Source organism: Lagenorhynchus albirostris, chromosome 1, assembly GCF_949774975.1.
Source record: "Lagenorhynchus albirostris chromosome 1, mLagAlb1.1, whole genome shotgun sequence".
Lineage (NCBI taxonomy): Eukaryota > Metazoa > Chordata > Mammalia > Artiodactyla > Delphinidae > Lagenorhynchus > Lagenorhynchus albirostris.
The window spans coordinates 186,699,728-186,721,692 of NC_083095.1; the positions used below are offsets into that span (position 1 = coordinate 186,699,728).

At 40.5% G+C, this 21,965-nt stretch overlaps 1 protein-coding gene across 2 annotated transcripts in view; it reads right to left on the bottom strand.

The window, feature by feature from the left end:
* Positions 1-1,986: 1,986 nt before the first annotated feature.
* RSU1 (Ras suppressor protein 1) overlaps positions 1,987-21,965 on the bottom strand; it is a 356,276-nt gene continuing 336,297 nt past the window's right edge. The window contains exon 10 of one of the 2 annotated variants that reach the window (XR_009542922.1): positions 1,987-2,513. The gene's annotated coding sequence lies outside the window, so the exon portion shown is untranslated. The remainder of the gene's footprint in view (positions 2,514-21,965) is intronic. The other variant, XR_009542923.1, reaches the window with a different exon arrangement.

The following is a 21,965-nucleotide window of genomic DNA, read 5'->3' on the forward strand; positions in this document are numbered from 1 at the left end:
CTACCAGGTATTATCTTGTTTCTCTACACACTTTAATGGTTCTCCACTTTCATTTCAGTCTAAACAAATGCAATCTGGCAATAACCCACGGAATAACAAGGTTCCTCAAGTCATTATTCTGTGGACAGCTTTTCAGGCATGTATTTTCAGTCACTATGTATGTCTTTCTCTGTATCCATTTTTAGGTGTCATGTATGTTATCTCTGTTATATCCAGTTTTATCACTGTATTTTCAAACAACTGCAAAAGAAATCTTGTCTCTATAAAAATTACAAATGGAGACAACTTATTTTCCATCTTAATAGAAAAGAAATCCTATAAATTTTACTATCAAATGCTGCCTCTGTTTTATATGTTTAGAACAAAGATGAATTTCACTTTTATTGCATTGTCTATTCCATTTTTGAAAGAGTTTAGGGTGCACATCCCGACTGTGAAACTTTCCATAGCAACGAGATATAAGAAAGGAAACGGCTTTCTTTTGCATTTTCTAGGCTAAATGGCTGTGAGCTACTTTGATTTTGGCCTTTGAAACGCATTCCTGCAAACATTCACAGATAGGACAAACCCCAAAATTTATTGTGTGTGTGTCTAAATCAACTGAGTCAATTATTTTCATTTTCAAACTATATTTTAATTATGACTAGTGATAGGGACTGAATTTCAAGGAATTAAAATTATTTTACTATGTACTCACATGAGATAAGAGACTATTTTCTTTGTATATAATCTGGGGGATAGAGAAATGAAACAGGATTAAGGAAGCTCACCTCTCTCTCCCTCTCTCTCAATCTCCCTCCCCATCCCCATGCGCATGCACACAGGCGCGCACGCGCGCGCATACACACACAAACACACACACACACACACACACGCACACACACACACACACACATGCACACACACACACACACACCCCTACGTGACCCCCAGGATCTGAATCATGCTGGGATTTGGTGGGTGAAGGAGGGAGTGTGGTCGAGTGTGCGTATGTCAGGGAACATAATGGTCATTGTTGATGGTGTTTAAATTTGGGGGGAAGTTCACAGTTCTAAAATCTCAGACCTCAGGACTTCCCTGGCGGTCCAGCGGTTAAGACTTTGCCTTCCAATGCAGGGAGTGCAGGTTCGATCCCTGGTCAGGGAGCTAAGATCCCACATGCCTCGTGGCCAAAAACCAAAACATAAAACAGAAGCAATATTGTAACAAATTCAATAAAGACTTTAAAAATGGTCCACATCAAAAAAAAGAAATCTTAAGAAAAAATAAATAAAATCTTAGACCTCACTGTTGTTTTGTTGTTTTCCCTCCCTCACGAGACGCTTTATCGTCTATGAGCTGAGAAGCCTCGCCAACTGCAGTAAGGGTCTAATGACTTACTAAGCATTTACTAAAGCCTGAAAAGTCACCCATCTACTAGCAGTAGCCTCCCGGGTCCAACAGGGCGGCCAAGAAATCCAGATTCAACATTCACACAACCTGGTGCTCTTTTGCAAAATAGTTCTTGCAAAGCAGCGCCTGGAAAATGATATTTAAAAACGAGTAATTGCATGATCAAGGAAATGGGGACGAGTAAGCCCTAATTTTCAATATTTGTGAATAAAGGGAATTTGTGTTATTCAAATGTAAGGAGCTAATAATATCTCTAGCGGGTGATGCTTGAGAAATCTGGACCAAAGTTCTCTGTTTGCAGAAAGGCATAACTCACGCAATCCACATTTATACAGTCCTTGTTTAGCAAAGGTACCTGTTACATATTTGTTGATGTTTTCTCACCTTGTGTTGTTGATGCTGTTTTGTTTTTATATGAAGAACTCCCAAAGCACAAGGTTCCGTTTCATGTTTCTCGTGAAATATCTATTTACTTAAACATGAAAGTCTGTTAAGAAATAAAGAACATGGAAACACACACAATAGAGAAGAAAAATTTACTCTGAATCAAAATATGCATGTTCTCAACTTAGTTTTAATTGTTCGTATTAAAAACTGAATGGATACAAAAATTTAATTAACAATATGTGCATAAGGTACAATGAATGACAATAACATTGACCACCACGTGCCCACCACCCAAGATAAGGAATAGAACGTTTTTGGCACCTTTGAGGGCCTCTGTGCATCACTCCATGACGTCATACCACTCCTCCCTAGAGGAAACCACTACCCTGAATCTTGGGTTATCCTTACCTTGTTTTGGCACATATGTTGATATTCTCAAACAGTGGGTGGTTTAGTCGCAAATGTTCTGAGTTGATATAAATGGAATCGCTGTCTGAATTCTTCTGCAACTTGACCTTTTTCACTCAATATTATTTTCTGAGATGCATCCAATTTGATGTGTGCAGTGATATTTTATTCTTTTTCACTGATATATAGTCCAGTTACATTATTTTAAAAACCACATGAGATGGAAAATTGGCTGTAAAAAGAAAAATGCATCTTCAGTACTTGTTGTTTGAGAGAACTTCTAGCTTTATTTCCATTTCAGCCTTTGACTCAACTTTATACTTCCCCTGGAGAAAAAGAATGATATATTATTTCTTAGTGCACACAGAGAAGTTAGAGATTATTTTGCTCAATTCTCTCACTTTATGTATGAACTGCCTGAACCCTAGGTAGACGAAGGGACCCTTGCAAGATTACAGAACACTTAGGTCTTTGGGCATCTAACCTCAGCCTATATTTCATATCTCCTCAAAAGAAAAAAGAACTTACCCTCTGCCATTCTCTTGTACCTTCTCTTTTCTTCAGGAATAATTCATCAAGATACTAAAAGAGGGGTTGTGTCTAGACTCATTTCAAAGTGACCGTAGGTCCCGATTTTCAGAAAAAATACGATGATTTTTCTACACTTGGCTAATATTCACCGTGTGGGAACTGGTAGGAGGCAAAGCCTACTTGACACCATAGGAGCCCCAAATACCAAATATTCACTTTCACCACTTCCCTTGCAGCCAGGCATTGCTACACATAGGTGTCCTTGAGCTGTCAATACCTAAACTCTTGACGTTGAATTGGGAGCAAATGACTTAAATCCTTTGTTGTCAGTGGCAACAACATCTAATTTTCAGAAGTAATAATGGCAGATTAGGCCTTCCCTGGTGGCACAGTGGTTGAGAGTATGCCTGCCGATACAGGAGACACGGGTTCGTGCCCCAGTCGGGGAAGATCCCACATGCCGCGGAGCGGCTGGGCCCGTGAGCCATGGCCGCTGAGCCTGCGCGTCCGGAGCCTGTGCTCCGCAACGGGAGAGGCCGCAACAGTGAGAGGCCCGCGTACCGCAAAAAATAAATAAATAAAATAAATAAAATAATAATGGTAGATTAGAGCTACATATATACAAAGGTAAGAGAAACATGAGTTAATACTGCAAAAATTTCCTCAGCTGCCATGTACAACTACAGCAAGTTCCACATTAATTCATGGGTATCTTTAGGGCCACAAATTAGAACAAGAAGAGAAGCAGGAAAAAGGATGTTCAGCATTGCTAAGAAATGTTATTTCCCGATGCAACACTATATTGCCCTGATAGTATCTGAGAAGGCTTGGACATGTTAATTTCTCTCTTCTTGTACCTAAGTTCTTTGGCTGCCGGAATTGTCCCTGTGCTCTGAAGCAGTGTCTGCCCCTCATGTTGGCAGGGACGCCACACACAAACATTTATCAGGAATACCTGCCTTTTGTTTCAAGGATGTAGAGCAAGAGATGCAAAGTGCTTTCGCAGGGCCTGAACAGTGTTAGTGTCAAGAATGGATGTCAAGAAAAGACACTAACAGTGTTAGTGTCTTAGCATCAAGAATGGATAGAACAGATGTGAAGAAAAGACGCTCAACATCACTAACTATTAGAGAAATGAAAACCAAAACTACAATGAGCGGCTTCCCTGGCAGTGCAGTGGTTAAGATTCTGCCTGCCAATGCAGGGGACATGGGTTCGAGCCCTGGTCCGGGAAGATCCCACATGCCGTGGAGTAACTAAGCCTGTGCGCCACAACTACTGAGCCTGCGCTCTAGAGCCTGCAAGCCACAACTACTGAGCCCACGTGCCACAATTACTGAAGAGTGCGTGCGTAGAGCCCATGCTCTGCAACAAGAGAAGCCACTGCTGTGAGAAGCCCGTACACCACAACGATGTGTAGCCCCCGCTCAACGCAACTAGAGAAACCCCAAGTGCAGCAATGAAGACCAACGCAGCCAAAAATAAATAAATAAAATAAATAAATTTATTTTTTAAAAAACTACAATGAGGCACTACCTCACACCGATTAGAATGGCCTTCATCAAAAAATCTACAGACAGTAAATGCTGGAGAGAGTGTGGAGAAAAGGGAACCCTCCTACACTGTTGGTGGGAATGTAAATTGGTGTAGGCACTATGGAAACCAGTATGGAGTTTCCGTAAAAAACTAAAAATAGAGCTACCATATGATCCATCAATCCCATTCCTGGGCATATACCTGGAGAAAATCATAATTTGAAAAGATACATGCACCCCAATGTTCATTGCAGCACTATTTACAATAGCCAGGACATGGAAGCAAACTAAGTGTCCATCGACAGAGGAATGGATAAAGAAGATGTGGTACATATATACAATGGAATATTACTCAGCCATAAAAAAGAACAAAATAATGTCATTTGCAGCAACATGGCTGGACCTAGAAATTGTCATACTGAGTGAAGTCAGACAGATAAAGACAAATATCATATGATATCACTTATATGTGGAATCTTAAAAAATGGTACAAATGAACTTATTAAGAAACAGAAATAGAGTCACAGATGTAGAAAAAAAACCTTATGGTTACCAGGGTGGGGGGAAGGGAGGAGGGATAAATTGGGAGATTGGGATTGACATATACACCCTACTGTATATAAAATAGATAACTAATAAGGACCTACTGGATAGCACAGGGAACTCTACTGAATAATATGTAATGACCTATATGGGAAAAGAATCTATAAAAGAGTGGATATATGTGTATGTATAACTGATTCACTTTGCTGTACAGCAGAAACTAACACAACATTGTAAATCAACTATACGCCAATAAAAATTATTATTATTTATTTATTTATTTATTTATTTATTTATTTATTTATTTTGGCGGTACGCGGGCCTCTCACTGCTGTGGCCTCTCCCGTTGCGGAGCACAGGCTCCGGACGCGCAGGCTCAGCGGCCATGGCTCACGGGCCCAGCCACTCCGCGGCATGTGGGATCTTCCCGGACCGGGGCACGAACCCATGTCCCCTGCATCGGCAGGCGGACCCTCAACCACTGCGCCACCAGGGAAGCCCAAAAATTATTTTTAAAAAAGAACGATGTTTACAGTTATGGGTCCTGCACTGCCAGCCCTGAGCACCAGACCCCACATGTCAGGGATGCCTGGATGTTCTTTTACGTGTGTGTGTGTGTGTGTGTGTGTGCACGTGCGTGTGTGTGCACGTGCGTGTGTGTGTGTGTGCGTGCGTGTGTGAGTGCAGGAAGTGGGGCCCTCTGAAGGGCAGGACCTGGTGCAGGGGCTGCTCTGGCTTGGATCGCAGGCTGCACTATCCGTGACAGTGTTGAGAGCATGGCGGCTGCTCTATAAAAGGCCATTTGCCTAAGGAGAAGCGTGACCATGACATTCTTCCCAGACTGCTTCTGTGGTCCTGCTCATTGCTTAGTCTCCCTTTACTCCTTATTTACGGGCTTGTCCCCCACCTTCCTGACAATCCTTGTTGTTGGATATCCATTCATACACATGGACACTTTACTACCTAAATCCACCAGGGTTCTGCACAGGTTCTGTAACATCTCAATATTCCATTGATACGACAGGCACTTTTGAATTTGCTAGATCACAAAATCCAAGTGACTGCAGGTTAGATCAGCTAGATCAGCTAGAAAGTTTCTCTCTCCTTTTCCTTCCAGGTAAATAGGTGTGGAGAAAGAAAATCTCCCTGGAAGTTTTCTGTGTTTCCATAGCCTTTTAAGACTCTTCAGGGGATTCTGATACGTAGCCATTTGTCTAGTTAATTGCCCTGATTTGAAAGAGTACTATATTTTCTTATCTTCCCAGGTGGACCAAATATAATAGTTACAGCTCTTGAGTAGGTCTCTAGGCTAAGTCAAAGGTGTCTTGAAGACAGGAGTGCTAGCTCCCTAGATATTTGCATTTCAAAGAGGAATGGCCCCCAAGAGGCACATGAAAAGATGCTCAACATCATTAATTACTAGAGAAATGCAAATCAAAACTACAATGAGGTACCATCTCACACCAGTCAGAATCGCCATATTAAAAAGTCTGCAAATAACAAATGCTGGAGAGGGAATGAAGAAAAGGGAACCTTCCTACACTGTTGATGGGAATTTAAGTTGGTGTAGCCACTGTGGAAAACAGTATGGAGGTTCCTCAAAAAACTAAAAATAGAGTTACCATATGATCCAGCAATCCCACTCCTGGGCATATATCCAGACAAAGCTATAATTCAAAAAGATACACGCACCCCTATGTTCATAGCAGCATTATTCACGATAGCCACAACATGAAAACAACCTAAATGTCCATCGACAGATGAATGGATAAAGAAGATGTGGTACATATATACAACGGAATACTACTCAGCCATAAAAAAGAATGAAATAATGCCATTTGTAGCAACATGATGCAACTACTAATTATCATACTAAGTCAGTCAGAAAGAGAAAGACAAATACCATATGACATCACTTATATGTGGAATCTAAAATATGACACAAATGAACCTACCTATGAAACAGAAACAGAAGCATGGACATAGAGAACAGACTAGTGGTTGCCAAAGGGGAGGGGTATGAGGGAGGGATGGAGTGGGAGTTTGGGGTCAGCAGATGTAAGCATTTATATAGAGAATGGATTAACAACAAGGTCCTACTGTATAGCACAGAGAACTATATTCAATATCCTATGATAAACCATAATGGGAAAGAACATACAAAAAAAGAATATATATATATGTATAACTGAGTCACTTTGCTGTATAGCAGTAATTAACACAACATTATAAATCAATTATACTTCAATTAAAAAAAAAAGGAATGGCCCCTGGAACTTAGAGAGTTCTCAAGGTCACAAAAGCAGGGACACCCAGGCTATCAGGCTTCTGGAGAGGTTTATTTCCATAGTGGGACGAGGGACCTGACACTCATCACATCACCTCAGGGGTAAGACTGTTCCAAGAAGGACGGATGAACTTACTATTCACTATGAGGTATTTAATAAGAAATCCCTCTCTGATCCAGAACACCAGTGTGCATATTCAGGGTAAATTTGGTAACAATGAATATTAGCAACCATGAGATATAGGCAGGGTCGGTCAAGTGCATTTTCAGACCCCTACATCAAAATAATAAGGAGTGGGGTTGGTGGTGAAGGGTAGGAGGAGTGGGGGTCGTGATTTATTTATTTTGGCCGCGCCCTGCAGCTTGTGGGATCTTAGTTCCCCGACCAGGGACTGAACCCAGGTCCTCGGCAGTGAAAGCACTGAGTCCTAACCACTGGACCGCCAGGGAATTCTGGGCATCGTGATTTTTAATCAGGAACATTCTTGAACCTTATCCCAAATCAACTGAATCAGAATCTCTCGGTATGGGACCCTAAAATCTGCATTTCAATCAATACCCACCCCCCTTCCCAGTGATTCCTTTGCCTCCAAAATGCAAAAGGGACTAGATTAAGAAAACATTTATATGAAGACAGTGGCTCCAACCTGAGATCTAGGACACTTGGAATTCCCTGGGTCCCTTTCTGCAAGTCCATGAGGCCAAAACTCTTCTGATAAAAATACTCTGATGCTATTTGCCTTTTTCTCTCTTATTCTCTTACCGGCCTACAGTGGAGCTTTTCAGAGACCACATGCTGTGTGATGACTTTGCTGCTCTGACAGCTCACGGAAAGTGTATTAGGCACTCTTGTGTCCTAAAAAAATTCCCAGTTTGAATTTCTAATATGATAAATGTTGAGAGAGATAACCGACATAAATAAAGGCAATTTGGAGTCCTCAATAAGGTTTAAGAATGTAAAGGAATCCAAGACAAATAAAGGTTTAACAACCACACTTGTAAGCTGTGTAGGACCTAGAGGGTTCATCCCATCCAGCAGGCATTTGCACTCTGAGATTAGCTTAAACCAGTGAGCCTTTAATTCGTAAATATACTGGGGAAACACTTTGTAGATTAGAACTGTTTAATGCCATTGGGGTACAGTCATACTGCATTTTATTGCAGTTCACAGATATTACATTTTTTACAAATTGAAAGTTTGTAGGAACCCTGAAAGTCTATCAGTGTCATTTTTCCAACAGTATTATTATTTTTAAAACATTTTTATTAGAGTATAATTGCTTTACAGTGTTGTATTAGTTTCTGCTGTATAACAAAGTGAATCAGCTATATGCATACATATATCCCCATATCCCCTCCCACTTGTGTCTCCCTCCCACCCTCCCTATCCCACCCCTCTAGGTGGTCACAAAGCACCGAGCTGATCTCCCTCTGCTCTGCGGCTGCTTCCCACTAGCTATCTGTTTTACATTTGGTGGTGTATATATGTCCATGCCACTCTCTCACTTTGTCCCAGCTTACCCTTCCCTTCCCCGTGTCCTCAAGTCCATTCTCTATGTCTGCGTCTTTACTCCTGTCCTGCCCCTAGGTTCATCAGAACCTTTTTATTTTTTAGATTCCATATATATGTGTTAGCATACGGTATTTGTTTTTCTCTTTCTGACTTACTCCACTCTGTATAGCAGACTCTAGCTCCATCCACCTCACTACAAATAACTCAATTTCGTTTCTTTTTATGGCTGAGTAATATTCCACTGAGATTAATCTCCAAAATATACAAGCAGCTCATACAGCTCAATATCAAAAAAACAAACAACCCAATCCAAAAATGGGCAGAAGACCTAAATAGACATTTCTCCAAAGAAGATATGCAGATGGCCAACAAACACATGAAAGGATGCTCAACATCACTAATCATTAGAGAAATGCAAGTCAAAACTACAGAGAGGTATCACCTCACACTGGTCAGAACAGTATTATTTTTTAACTGAGGTAAGTACATTGTTTTCTTTAGACATAATGCTATTGTATACTTAATAGACAACAGTATAGTGTAAACATAACTTTTTTATGCGCTAGGAAACCAAGAAATTTGTGTGACCTGCTTATTGCAATATTGACTTTATTGTGACAGTCTGGAACCAAACCCACAATATCCCCAATGTCTGCCTGTGCTCTGTCACCCCTTCACTTTCTGTCGTCGAACAAAAGGATTAAAAACTCCGTACTCCTTTTCTGAAAGGTCACTACTTGCCTGGATTAGACTGAATGTTCACCAAAACTCATTGTGGTCAGTTTCAACGTGTTTGGTAATTTTTAGCAACAATCAACCACTAATAACTTCTGTTTAACTCCACGTTAAGCAGAAAACCTTTATATTTCAATCCTTATTAGACCACCTTTCCAAAATACAGTCATTTCTTTCCTTAGAAGGTAAACAAAATATTGTTTAGTTTGTTCTTATTAATCCAGGGTCTGCCAGTGTTTTAGGACATGCATTTAGAATTCCAGTTCTTTTTTTTTTTTTGGCCACACTGCAAGGCTTGTGGGATCTTAGTTCCCTGACCAGGGATTGAACCCACGCCCTGGCAGTGAAAGCATCTAACCACTGGACTTAATTGGACCATCAGGGAGTTCCCAGAACTCCAATTCTTATGCTGGAACATGACTGCAGAAGGCACAGATGAGTTGGTGGTGTACCGGAATGGAGCCATGGTTTGGTCTGCTACGTTTTTCTAAATAGAATAGCTTTGCTCTCTTACAATTTTCCCCTAAAAGCAACTTGAATTAGAATAATACCAACTTGATCTACTTTGTATTTTTCTATTATAAGATACTTTCACATCATTATAATCCAAAAAAACTTACTATATGCTCAGAATATATTCCCATCTACAGAGGGGTAAAGCGAGAATCAGTGGAGTTCATCAAAGCTTTTAGTTAGCTGAGTTCCGTGTATTTTTAAATTTAATTTTTAAAAGCTACGTTTTAAAAAGTAAGCTCTTTCTCTAATCTACTTTTATTTGTAACACTTGAAATTTCTGAGCTATATATATATATATATATATGTATATATATATATATATATATATATTTTTTTTTTTTTTTTTTTTTTGCCGTACGCAGGCCTCTCACTGTTGTGGCCTCTCCCGTTGCGGAGCACAGGCTCCAGACGCGCAGGCTCAGCGGCCATAGCCTACGGGCCCAGCCACTCCGCGGCACGTGGGATCCTCCCGGACCAGGGCCCGAACCCGTGTCCCCTGCATCGGCAGGCGGACTCAACCACTGCGCCACCAGGGAAGCCCTGAGCAATATTTTTAAAAAATATCATGCTAAACGCTAAGGAAATACAAACAAATATACTTTTCCATTGATTTAGGACAGATACTAAGATTCTAATGTGTATCTTTTTCTCTAATTCTGTTTGTTTTTAATTCGTATTGCTTTTGGTTTGCTTTTGAAGGACAATATCTTTCTCCCCAAATTCTCAAGTAATGTTCAAGAAAAGCACTATCTGATGGTGAATGTACCTTTCTTCAGTAAATTATTACAGGATTATTCTTTTTATAAGACAGTGCATGCTACTTACTTTTCAATAGATATTATACATCCTACAGTAGTTTAAACTGAAAAGCATTTATGCTTCTATTAATGTTCCTCTTTCCAATCCTTTCCAAATTAACTCACAGAAGAAAAAATTTACTGACACCATCTCAAGCAAGGTTCCGATTCACCAGGTAACACTAAACCCTTAGGTAAAGAGTTCGAGTGTTCTCCAAACAGATGGGAGAATAAACATGGATCCTAAGTGAACAATGCCTCTGTTACTACAGGAGAGATACGTGACTTCCTTCACACAGCCTTTCCATCTTAACACCAAATAATGAAAGAAACCATTCCAAACAAAAGCAAGCCATTTCACCTACGTGTAGACTTGGACAGTGAAGCTTTGAAATGGCAACTTGATTCCTAGACACTACCACATTCCCCCTATACACTACCACAGTTCCCCTATACATTACCACAGTCCCCCTATATACCGACATACTCACCCTATATACTACCACAGTCCCCCATACACTACCACAGTCCCTCTATATACCAACATACCCTATATACTACCACAGTCCCCCATACACTACCACAGTCCCCTATATACTACCACAGTCCCCTATACACTACCACAGTCCCCCTATATACCACCATACTCACCGTATACACTACCACGGTCCCCCTACACTTGCCAATGTGCAGCAAGGAAAATATATTACGTACCCCAGTTTTCTAGATCACAGCAATGACTGCTGCTCCTACAGAGTCTGAACTGGTGAGAGTTCTATGCTCAAAGGAGGAATCCTTGATATCACAGATTCCTTTATCCAAATGAACAGAAATGGTCAACGTTTGGCACGGGGAAACCAGATGAAGCCTTTCTTTGTGGCTACACATTCCACCCACTCCCATGTTTTGGATGTGCTGCTGCAGAGGGCTTTGAAAATCTGTGATGATGTAAAGGACATGTAAATGATTTGTCTGAATAGACTTAACACCAGAATGGGTCATCTATTACAGTAAACTGGATAAGAAAGCCCACTACTTATAGGTAGAGAAGATAGCAATTCACACAGTGCGAGTTTAGAAGTATTGAAAGACTCTAATTCCAAAACACTTACCCAAGATGCCACCATGGTATCTGAAATTTACACCATCAGACAAATCACTACTTTGGGTTAAGGAGGTGTATCTCTAAGTGTGCTCTCCATGGAGCATTAATAGGTGTTATAGTAAGAAAAAAATATACACATAGACTTATATGTTCATTAATATTCATAAATGTGGGTAAATTTCAGGTTTAAATAAATAGCTGTCTTTACTGTCTAACTTACCCATGCTTGGAGAAACCACATAGTGTTCTGAATCTCCAATAATGCGACATAAATAAGTAGTATTTTCCAAACTTGATTGACCATGGGACACGTTTTTTTTTTTTTTTACAGTGTATCTTATTAGACTGCTTTTTTTGTCTCAGATTAGAAAATGCAACTTTCCCAGATGACCCCTAATAGCACGCAAATGTCCTAGCTAGATGGACAACTTATGAAGCCATATCGTTCATGAACATTTGAGCCTGGATTTTTTCTTCTATCAAAATAATTAGCTGCAGAGAACAGAAACTTGCAGTGACAAGAGATTTACGTCTTGGCGTGACTGAAAAAGAATGGGTGATACCTAGAGGGCGCTGGAAGCAGGGGAGGAGTACTGGTGGGCAGGTAAACTCAGGTGCAGAGCTACCCAGTAAGAACTACTCCAAATCCCAGAGAGAGCAAAGAATGCATCAAGTGGAGTTCAGAGAGCATGAGTGAGAATCACCAAACAGACCAAAATAGAAGTGAACAGGGAAAGCAGTGGGCGGCATTAAAGGCAATTGTGGTTCATGGAAATCTTTTGCCTAAGACTACCCTTACCAGGAAAGAAAAATGTCACTATTTCTTATTTCCAGAGGCAGCCAGCTATTAGAGCTCTCCCTGCCTGTAAGCCCTCCGAATGTAATCCTTTCTGCTTTCATCCATAAATGAGTATAATTATAGTGTGCAAAAGAGTGGAGACCTTCAGGAATACAAAGTTAATGCCTAACATTCAATACACTTCGACTTCTCCAAGGCTCTGAAGTTCAACACCACCCATATTTGAACTCCCCACTTCTACGGAAAATGGGTTAAGTTACTATTTTAAAACCATTCCTCAAAACCACACAATTTTAGATTCTGTATTTAGAATTTTCTCCTATAACAAGAGTCAAAGATTCACCTCCTAGGGGAAGCACCTATCTTCATTCCCCGTGGGATATTAGTTTCTACTGTAAAGTGAAGTTCTGGTCAAGACTCTGAATTAATATGTTAGCACCATTCTAACTTTAAATTTCTCAAATATTTGAAACGATGAGGGATTCGCTTGAGCCTAAAAGCCACTTTTCTACATTGCCTCTCATTATAACTGAAGATAGTTCAAAAGGCAGTGGTGATGGAGGTTTCATTTGGGAAACGTGCCTAACACGTTAACATCATATTCAACAAACACATGATATCTGTTGGGACTGTTACTTTGAACCGGATCCTTTTCCTGCTGAAGGAAAACTGTGTTCTGACATAGCAAGCATTTATTATTTCTTCCACCTACTTAATGTCATGTTTTCCACCTTAACACTCACAGTCAATGAAATATTTTCATGTGAGCTTTCTACTGCCTGTCAAAAGGTGTCATCTGCCTGTTATATGATGTGCTAAGATATTTGTACCTTATCAACTGTTAATTAGTGTAACAGCCTGCAACTTTTTTTTTTTTTTTTTAAATTCAGTGCAGTTCTGGGTGCCTCAGCTTAGGTTAAAAGTGCTGGCTGACAGAACTGCTCTCCTTTCACACTTACTACAGGTTCTCTGGATGCCGACAGAAACATTTTTTTTTTTTATGCTGATAAGTCAGGCTGTCCTGTTATCTCAAAGAGGAAAGAAGACAGGCAAAAAAGTTAGGGAAATGAACATTTCCATAACTTCACCCAGGCCAGCAGCAAAGTAATAGTCCCATCTCTGAGGGGTCTAAGTGATATCTTATTCCCACACGATTTATTTTAAAATATTCAATTCGCTTGATGTTAAAAAAAAAAAGTATGTTGTTTGCTATTACTATAATAAATGATGTGACGAAGAGTAGCTTGTCCTTTTATATAAGTCCCTGATTGATCTCAAATCCTGTCTTTTCCACTTTTATTCCTCTTCGCCTATCTCCCACTGATTAGAATAATCCAATAACGCTGGTTTAGGACCACAAGTCTCTGCAAAACCACAGGCACCGCTCAGGGCTGGTGCACCTTCAAGGTCACGTGTGATCAGTGAAGAGCCAGCCTAGGGTTTCATGCAATCTGTGGGCAAGAAACAACTCCAGAACAAGGCAAAGGAGTTCTAGGCAACCTTTGAGGAATTTCACGGCACAGAGGAAATTTTTTATTCTCAGTAGCACTTGGCCGCTTTTACACAAAGCATGACATAAACGACTGTCTTGGGGCAGGCACACAGAAACCACCAGCATCTCCACTCTGAAAGCTTTGCCAGTGGCATCACTGGAACATGGTTTCCAGAGCACACAATCAAAGGCACATAGAAATGTACCAACATGTTACAAAATAAGACAACCAACATTACTTTCAGGCCATTGATACCAAAATACTGCTCCAATCAAAATAAAGAAACAAGTTCATTAGCATCGTTGCCTTTTTCTTTTTTTTTACACAAAAAGCGAAGCCAGCACTTGCCTCCAGGGTCTTCTCTTCCCCGTTCCCACTCCATTCCTGACAAAGCCACAAACTTTCTCATCTCATATCACCATTGGGTCCGAACCTCTGGTTACCAGGTTTCTTTCTGTTGAATGACCTAGATTAGGATGTTCAGTTGGGAGAGCCCAAGCAGTATGAAGATGGAACACTGACCATCTGTGCTCTTCCTCGGGTGCCGTGGCATTAACTGGGTTCCAGTGTGACCTGCAGTGGATCCGAAGTCTCTCCTGGCGCCCCTCCAGCCTCAGGCTCTCCAGAGCTACCCCTGCCCTAATTCTGGCAGGCGAGCTGATGAAGCCAGAATTGCTCTTATCAACTTCTTATTCTCTCTACACAACTTCCTCACCCTACACCCCACCTATAAAAAGGGAGTCTTTGTGAGAAGGACTGTGTATGCACTCACCAGGAAAAGCTTGGGATCTCTGATTTAAAGAGCAGTGGAGTACATCATTACCCTCATCCCAAATCCCCCAAATACAAAACAGTCCTTCTTGCAAATACCTGTTTTGTGACTCTGTTGCGCCTCCGTACGCTCAGGCTCTGAACGTTAGAGAATTTTGAGTGTTAACGTTAAAATAGTCTTCTCAATATGTAACTATTGTGGACATTATTCCTTGGGGAATTATAATTCTTGTAAGACCGAGACCAAGTCAAGCTCATTAATTGGTTATGGAATTTAGCAGACTATGTGTTTAAATCTTCTGTTGAGGGAATTTTTAAAGTCACGTCTGAGTTATTTTCCTCGTCTGTGAGAAGTAAGTACCATCATTAGCTAACTTTAAAAAAACAAGGAATATTTGGGCAAAACTGTGTTAAGAAATATGGCATTTGCTGTCACTCTGTGACTCTGATTTTTAACAGCAATATTTTTCCTATTCTTTGGAATCCTACATCCAGGAGATGGTGATGGTGGGTGTGCCTGAAATACTGGGTGTCTCTAACGATAGACAGGGAATAATTAGCATAAATTCAGGAGCGTGGCTGCCCTGCGATGGGGGTGAGAGGTAAAGAGACCATAGAAGAGGGTGCAAGGGGCATCTATGGTATCGGTAATGCCGGGCGGTGGGTTCACAGATGTTTATTTTATTACTAGGCTTTTTACCTTCCATAATATTTATTGAATGTATTCTTCTGTGTCAATTAAAACTACCATGTGCCTGATATTCAAATAGGACTGCCTGTTAATGCTTCCACACAACTATGTACCTTATGTTAAAAAAGATAGTTCTTTATTAAAATGACCATACCATCCTCACATCCTATTACCACGTAAACACCAGAATAATGAAATGCTTTATTTTAGGGGACGTTAAGAAAAAGAATGCTAGCTTCTAAAATAGAAGTTTTCCGACTACATCTGTTACTATTAACACATATTCTAACCTTAATCTCGCACACATGCCGTGATTATGGAGTGCTTTCTGACTCACTCTGCTTCTCTCAAGTTAAAACCTTCCTCGGGGACTTCAAACTCTTGGAGTTAAAAGCCCTTTTGAGTTTGCATCTTTCTCAGCAGTCGGTGATGTTTTAAAAAATCCCAGTGAATGTCCTTTCCCTCCCTCCAGAAGGAGAGGGGTGGATACCAAGTTGTTTTTAAGATCTTCTTCTGGCTCTAAACATCTCTGATTCTGTGACAGTCAAGGAGTGTTCGCTTTCTTTTTCAGCTTCTCTGTTCTCAAAGTATCGCTTCCTTCCCCATACAATCGAAGAAAAAGAAGACTGCTTGGAATTAGGAATTACTTTACTCCCTGACTTCTCACTGCTTTACTCTCCAGTGTGACTAACCAGCAGAAGACCCCCTACGCCCTCCCAACTCCTACACTCTCCCCTACAAACACGCACACACACACACGCACACACAGTATACACAGAGCCTGGACTCACAGCCTCTCCAGCTCACATTTAACACTGCTTCTACTGATCTGCGCCCCATACTCTTTCCCTTGTCTGAATGACAAGAGCTAACATTCCTTGATCCCTCTGCTATGCCTTGTGCTAAGAAGCTGACTCGGATTACCGGGTAGTGAGTTCTTAGCCTTTGGGTTTTGGAGTCAGTGAGTCCTAGATTTGAATCTCAGCTTAGCCCTTTATTAGCTATGACACCTTGAGCAAAAAGATGTCACATCTCTGAGCCTCAGTTTCCACGTCTGCAAAATGGGGATTATGCAAGTAAAAATCTTACAAATGTTTACAGAGCGCTACTAGAATAGAGACTGGTACACAGATCGTCAATAAATGACAGTTATTTCTGTAACTATTACTTGCCCTACTGCCAGCGCTGCTACACTGACCGTTATTTCTAGGTTTTTGCTCCTTGGCGTCTTGCCCAAGGCTCTGATACTGGATTTTCCTGCCTCCCGCCTGGGTTTTGAATCCCTTCTCCTGACCCTTTGGTTCCTGGGCTTCTGTCTGATGCTCCTCACACGGGTGGTCTCTTAGAGTACTGCACTCTGAGGCCCACCTACGCTCTCATCTGAAAACACACTATTTACTTCATTCTATTTACTGTTTCTTCTTTCCCCCTTTTTCCAGTTCCACTGAGATCTAATTGACATACAGCACGGGAGACGTTTAAGGTGTACAGCGTAATGATCTGACTTACATACATCATGAAATGATGATCACAGAAAGTTTAGTGAACACGCATCATCTCACATAGATACAAAATTTAAAGAAATTTAAAAAATAGTTTTTCCTTGTAAATAACTCTTAGGATTTACTCTCTTGACGATGTTCACATACAACATACGGCAGCGTTAACTACGTTAATCGTGTTGTACATTGCGTCCCTAGTACTTATTTATTTTATAGCTGGAAGTCTGTGCCTCTCGACCCCCTCCATCTGATTCCTCCCCACCTCTGGGACCCCAAGTCTGATCTCTTTTTCTGAGTTTGTTTGTTCTTGAAGTCTAACTGACCTACACCACTACTTCTCTATACTTCAACCATAATTACCTCTCCTGTCTAGCAAACCTCCCAGTCTTATTCTGAAGACTCCAGGTAAGACACCTTCATATAGGGTATCACTTAATCCACATACAAACCCTATGAAGACACAAGGTCTCTGCCATCTTCAACACATAAACTCTATCTCTGGTCCTAAGACAGCTTCTTCAACTCCCATCTTCTCCCAGTGGGATGGGGCACAAATGAAATCTGCTAATTCACATGGCCTTTCTTAGCTGCAAGAGAGGCAGTGAAGTCTAACCTTTTTTATTTAAATTTTATTTATTTAGTTTTTTATTTATTTTTGGCTGTGTTGGGTCTTCGTTGCTGCACGCGGGCTTTCTCTAGTTGCAGCGAGTGGGGGCTACTCTTTGTTATGGTATGTGGGCTTCTCCTTGCGGTGGCTTCTCTTGTTGCAGAGCACGGGCTCTAGGCTCGCAGGCTTCAGTAGTTGTGGAACACGGGCTCAGTAGTTGTGGCGCACAGGCTCAGTAGTTGTAGTGCACGGGCTTAGTTGTTCCTCAGCATGAGGGATCTTCCCGGACCAAGGCTCGAACCCGTGTCCCCTGCATTGGCAGGCGGATTCTTAACCACTGTGCCACCAGGGAAGTCCAGTGAAGTGTAATCTTTAATTGGGTGGCCATAAACCCTGCTAAATTATTAGCATGAAAGAAAAGGAGAACGGATCTTAAGAACAACCAGCAAGCTGCCCAAGGAAGGTAATTGTGTTTTCATTTTATATGAGGACACCGTGGCTCAGGGAAATGAAGAGGTCCCAGGAATTGCAATCAGGTTTAACAGACTCCAGAGCTACCGCTGAAGGTACTGTTTAGTTCTACCTGGTTCCCTGTGTTCACAGAGAATGGAGCTGCCTCCAGCACGTTCTGTCTGGAGATTCGTTCCAACAGAAGGCCCTGATTTCCCCCCTTATTCTAGCTAGAAGATGGAAGCAAACTCTTCTCTTCAGTTATTTTAGCCACAACACGATTTTTACATACCCTAGTATATTGTTACTTCTCTTAACAATATTTACTAAGCAATACACAATTTTGCCAAGTACTCATAGGAAAGAGTTCTTTAGCGCAAGGTTGCACAGGCTGTGTTCCTTACATAGCACAAAATATTTAAAACCAGTATTTAAACAAGGTTTCTAGAAAGCAATTTTAACTAACTCTGTGGCAAAAAAACTACAGACACACAAAATTTTAAAAGATCCTGAAATAAAAACACAGAAATTATTCATATTACTTAAAGGGGAAAAAAAAATGTCGAGTTATTTGAATTATACATTCAAGTCATCCTTTTAATGTTTGCTTCAAACCCACATTGTTCTGTTTTTCAACACTGAGAAAACTACCATTTGGCGTTCTTCACAGACACACATGCCTGGACTTAGAGTTAATGAAGAGCTTCCGTGCTGAGGTTTTTTTTTTTTTTTTTGAGCTGGGGGAGTGGGGTTTAATATCATTCTGTTTCTCTCAAGGCTGTATTTAATATTAGAGATCAATAATCACATTATCCTGTGCTGATAGATGCCTCTAACACAAATAATTCTCTAAAGGATTTGGAAACCATCATGGAAGGCATTTCATATTAGTTATTAATGGCTGGCTAAATGAGGGTGCTTTTCAATTTGCATATGGAATCTCCTCACCCTCTTACCAGGACAAATACTACATTAATCAGGGTGGGCTATCTGCTTAAGAAATAAACCCATCTCAGTGGCTTAAGACATCAAAAGGACACTTTTCACTCACATTTCCTCATAGTTAAGGGTGGTAGGAGGGCTCTGCTTCACATGGCCATTCAGATACAGCCCCCTTCTCGCCTGGGGCTCCACTCTGCAGGTTCCAGAAATTCTCTCCATCCTGCCCATGAGTGGAGAAAGAGTGGAGGATGTTGGGTAGGTGGGAGGTTTTTGAGAGGCCAGTTCTAGAAGGCATACCATATCCTATTGGCTGGCACTCAGTGGCAGGACCACATCTAACTGCAAGGGAGCTTGGGAAATGTAGTGTAGTGATGTGTCCAGCAGGTAGAGGATTAGAAGGAAATGGGTTTAGTGAGCACCTAACCACCAAACATCACTGAGTCTCTGTCACAAATACCAAAAGAAATTGCTAGGCCAGGAAAAAGAAAAAAACCCAACCTCCCTCCCCCCCCCAAAAAAAAAAAACCTAAAGAAACCCCCAGGCAGTTCACTTTAAAAGTTTTATTTTTTAAATTAATGATACAATTAAAAATGATGACCTTTTATTTATATTAGCAAAGCGAGAGTAACAGGTGTTCTAAATTCAAGTCAACTTTTATAAGCTATTTACAAACAGCTGTCTGAAATCAAGTCTTTTTCTGTTGTGGTAAGATATTCACAACATAAAATTTACCATTTTAACCATTTTTAAGTGTACAGTTCAGCGGCATTAAGTACGCTCACACTGTTGAGCAACTATTACCACTATCCATCGCCACAATTTTCACATCTTCCCAGGTTGAAACTCCGTACCCATCGAACACTGACTCCCCATTCCCCTTTCCTCAGCCCCTGGTAACCACTATTCTACTTCCTGTCTCTATGAATTACACTAGTCTAGGCGCCTCATGTAAGTGAAATCATACAATATTTGTCCTTTTCTGTCCAGCTTACTTCACTTAGCATAATGTCTTCAGGTTCATCCAAGTTGTAGCACTGTCAGAATTTCATTCCTTTTCAAGGCTGAATGACATTCTATTGTACGTATAGACCATACTTTGTTTATCCACTCATCAGTGAACATGTGGATTGTTTCCACCTTTTGGCTCTTGTGAATAAGACTGCTATGAACATAGGTGTACAAATATCTGTTCGGTTTTTTGCTTTCACTTCTTCTGGGTCTATACCCAGAAGTGGGTTTGCTGGATCATTTGCTAACACTATCTTTTGAGGACCTGATCTACTGTTTTCCACAGGGGCTGTAAAGTCATAATAGTTTTTGAAGACAAATTTGTGATTGGCTTCTACAAATGGTTGTAATGACTCCTTTGTAAAGGTATAGTCCCTATTAAAAAGTTCTCTGGATTGGGGAGGGGGTTACGTGTTTTCAATTTAGCTCTTTAAGAACTAGAATATTTTAATTTCACTTTTCCTTTTGCCACTAAGTAATAAAATACATTGAATAGTTAGTTGTATTCTCTATAAAGAATAGGAATTTGATACAAAAATGTGTGTTGAAAGCTCTGTCCTATCTCTAATGTGACACTGGTATCTAATAGATTTCCCAGAAATGATGGGACTAGTTTATCACACCATGACTAAAAATTAATCTGAGAAAATCTCTGTAGCACTGTAAATTTTAACTTCCAATTAACAGTTAAAACCTGACAGCAACACCATTTAAGACTTGATATCATCAGCTGTGTTCTTCCCCTGCTGCCCCTCGGACAAGCATCTGGATAACTTTATATTTTGTCTTCTCCAGATTTTTTTCTATAGTTCATTTCTGCATAAGTATTTAAAAAATTAACTAGGGTGATGAAAACCTGAGTGCCTTCCAGGAGTTTAACCCAAACAGCAAGGGGTACTGGATGTTTGGGTTTGATTTTATTCTCTCTGCCAATTTAGTGTTTCTGAGTACAGGTACTGTCAAAATTCAAAGATACTATGAAAATGAAAAGCAGGGACTGTGGAAATGAGAGTGCATTTGAACTAAACCCTTAACAGGGAGATTGATTTGGAAAACTTTGCTTCCTTAATAATATGATTTTTAACTCAACTATTTCATCACAGAGAGATGATGGTACGGTAATACTCTAGGTTTCAAAAAATATCTGCAAGTTAAGCTCTTCCAGGAAGAAAGGCTGGAAGATGACACTGGGTACAAGGTTTGTTGGCAGATTATTATATTTGACGGCAGGACATCATAAAAGACGTCTTTCACCCCTTCGTGTCTGCCTATCATCAGGGCTAGTAGATTTCGGGGCCAGTTCTGAAGCATGTTTATTTTAATTATTTTTATTTATTTTTTTAAGTTTTTGGCCTCACTGCCCAGCATGTGGGAATCTCAGTTCCCCAACCAGGGATCGAACCTGTGCCCCCTGCATTGGAAGTGCAGAGTCTTAATTAACCACTGGACCACCAGGGAAGTCCCTATTTTAATTATTTTTAAATAGGATAGCATTTGGTGCTTAACCAACAGGAGTGCTTACATCACGTATGATGTGAAATGGAATTATAGTCTATATTCAAATGCCATACACTATCAAGGTTTTTCAATGTTGTGCCTTGAATTTGCATGGATTTCTCTCCCTGTGTTTGAACACACGTATTCACAATAGTTTGATAAAATTCCTGAAATAAAACTCCTACCTATTAATTTGACGTTTCCTTGAAGCTACTTCTTTCAAAGAGAAATAAAATCTAGAGTAGTTTCTCTTTGACACTATCTTTTCAAGGTGTAAAGCCCTAGAAGGAAGAGGCTGCGTGTGAAATCCATCACAAATCTTGCACAATGGGTGTAATGTGGACAGTGGAGAATTTAGTAACTTCCATAAAGGAAAACTGAAGTCTTTTTTTTTTTTTTTTTTTGCGGTACGTGGGCCTCTCACTGCTGTGGCCTCTCCCGTTGCGGAGCACAGG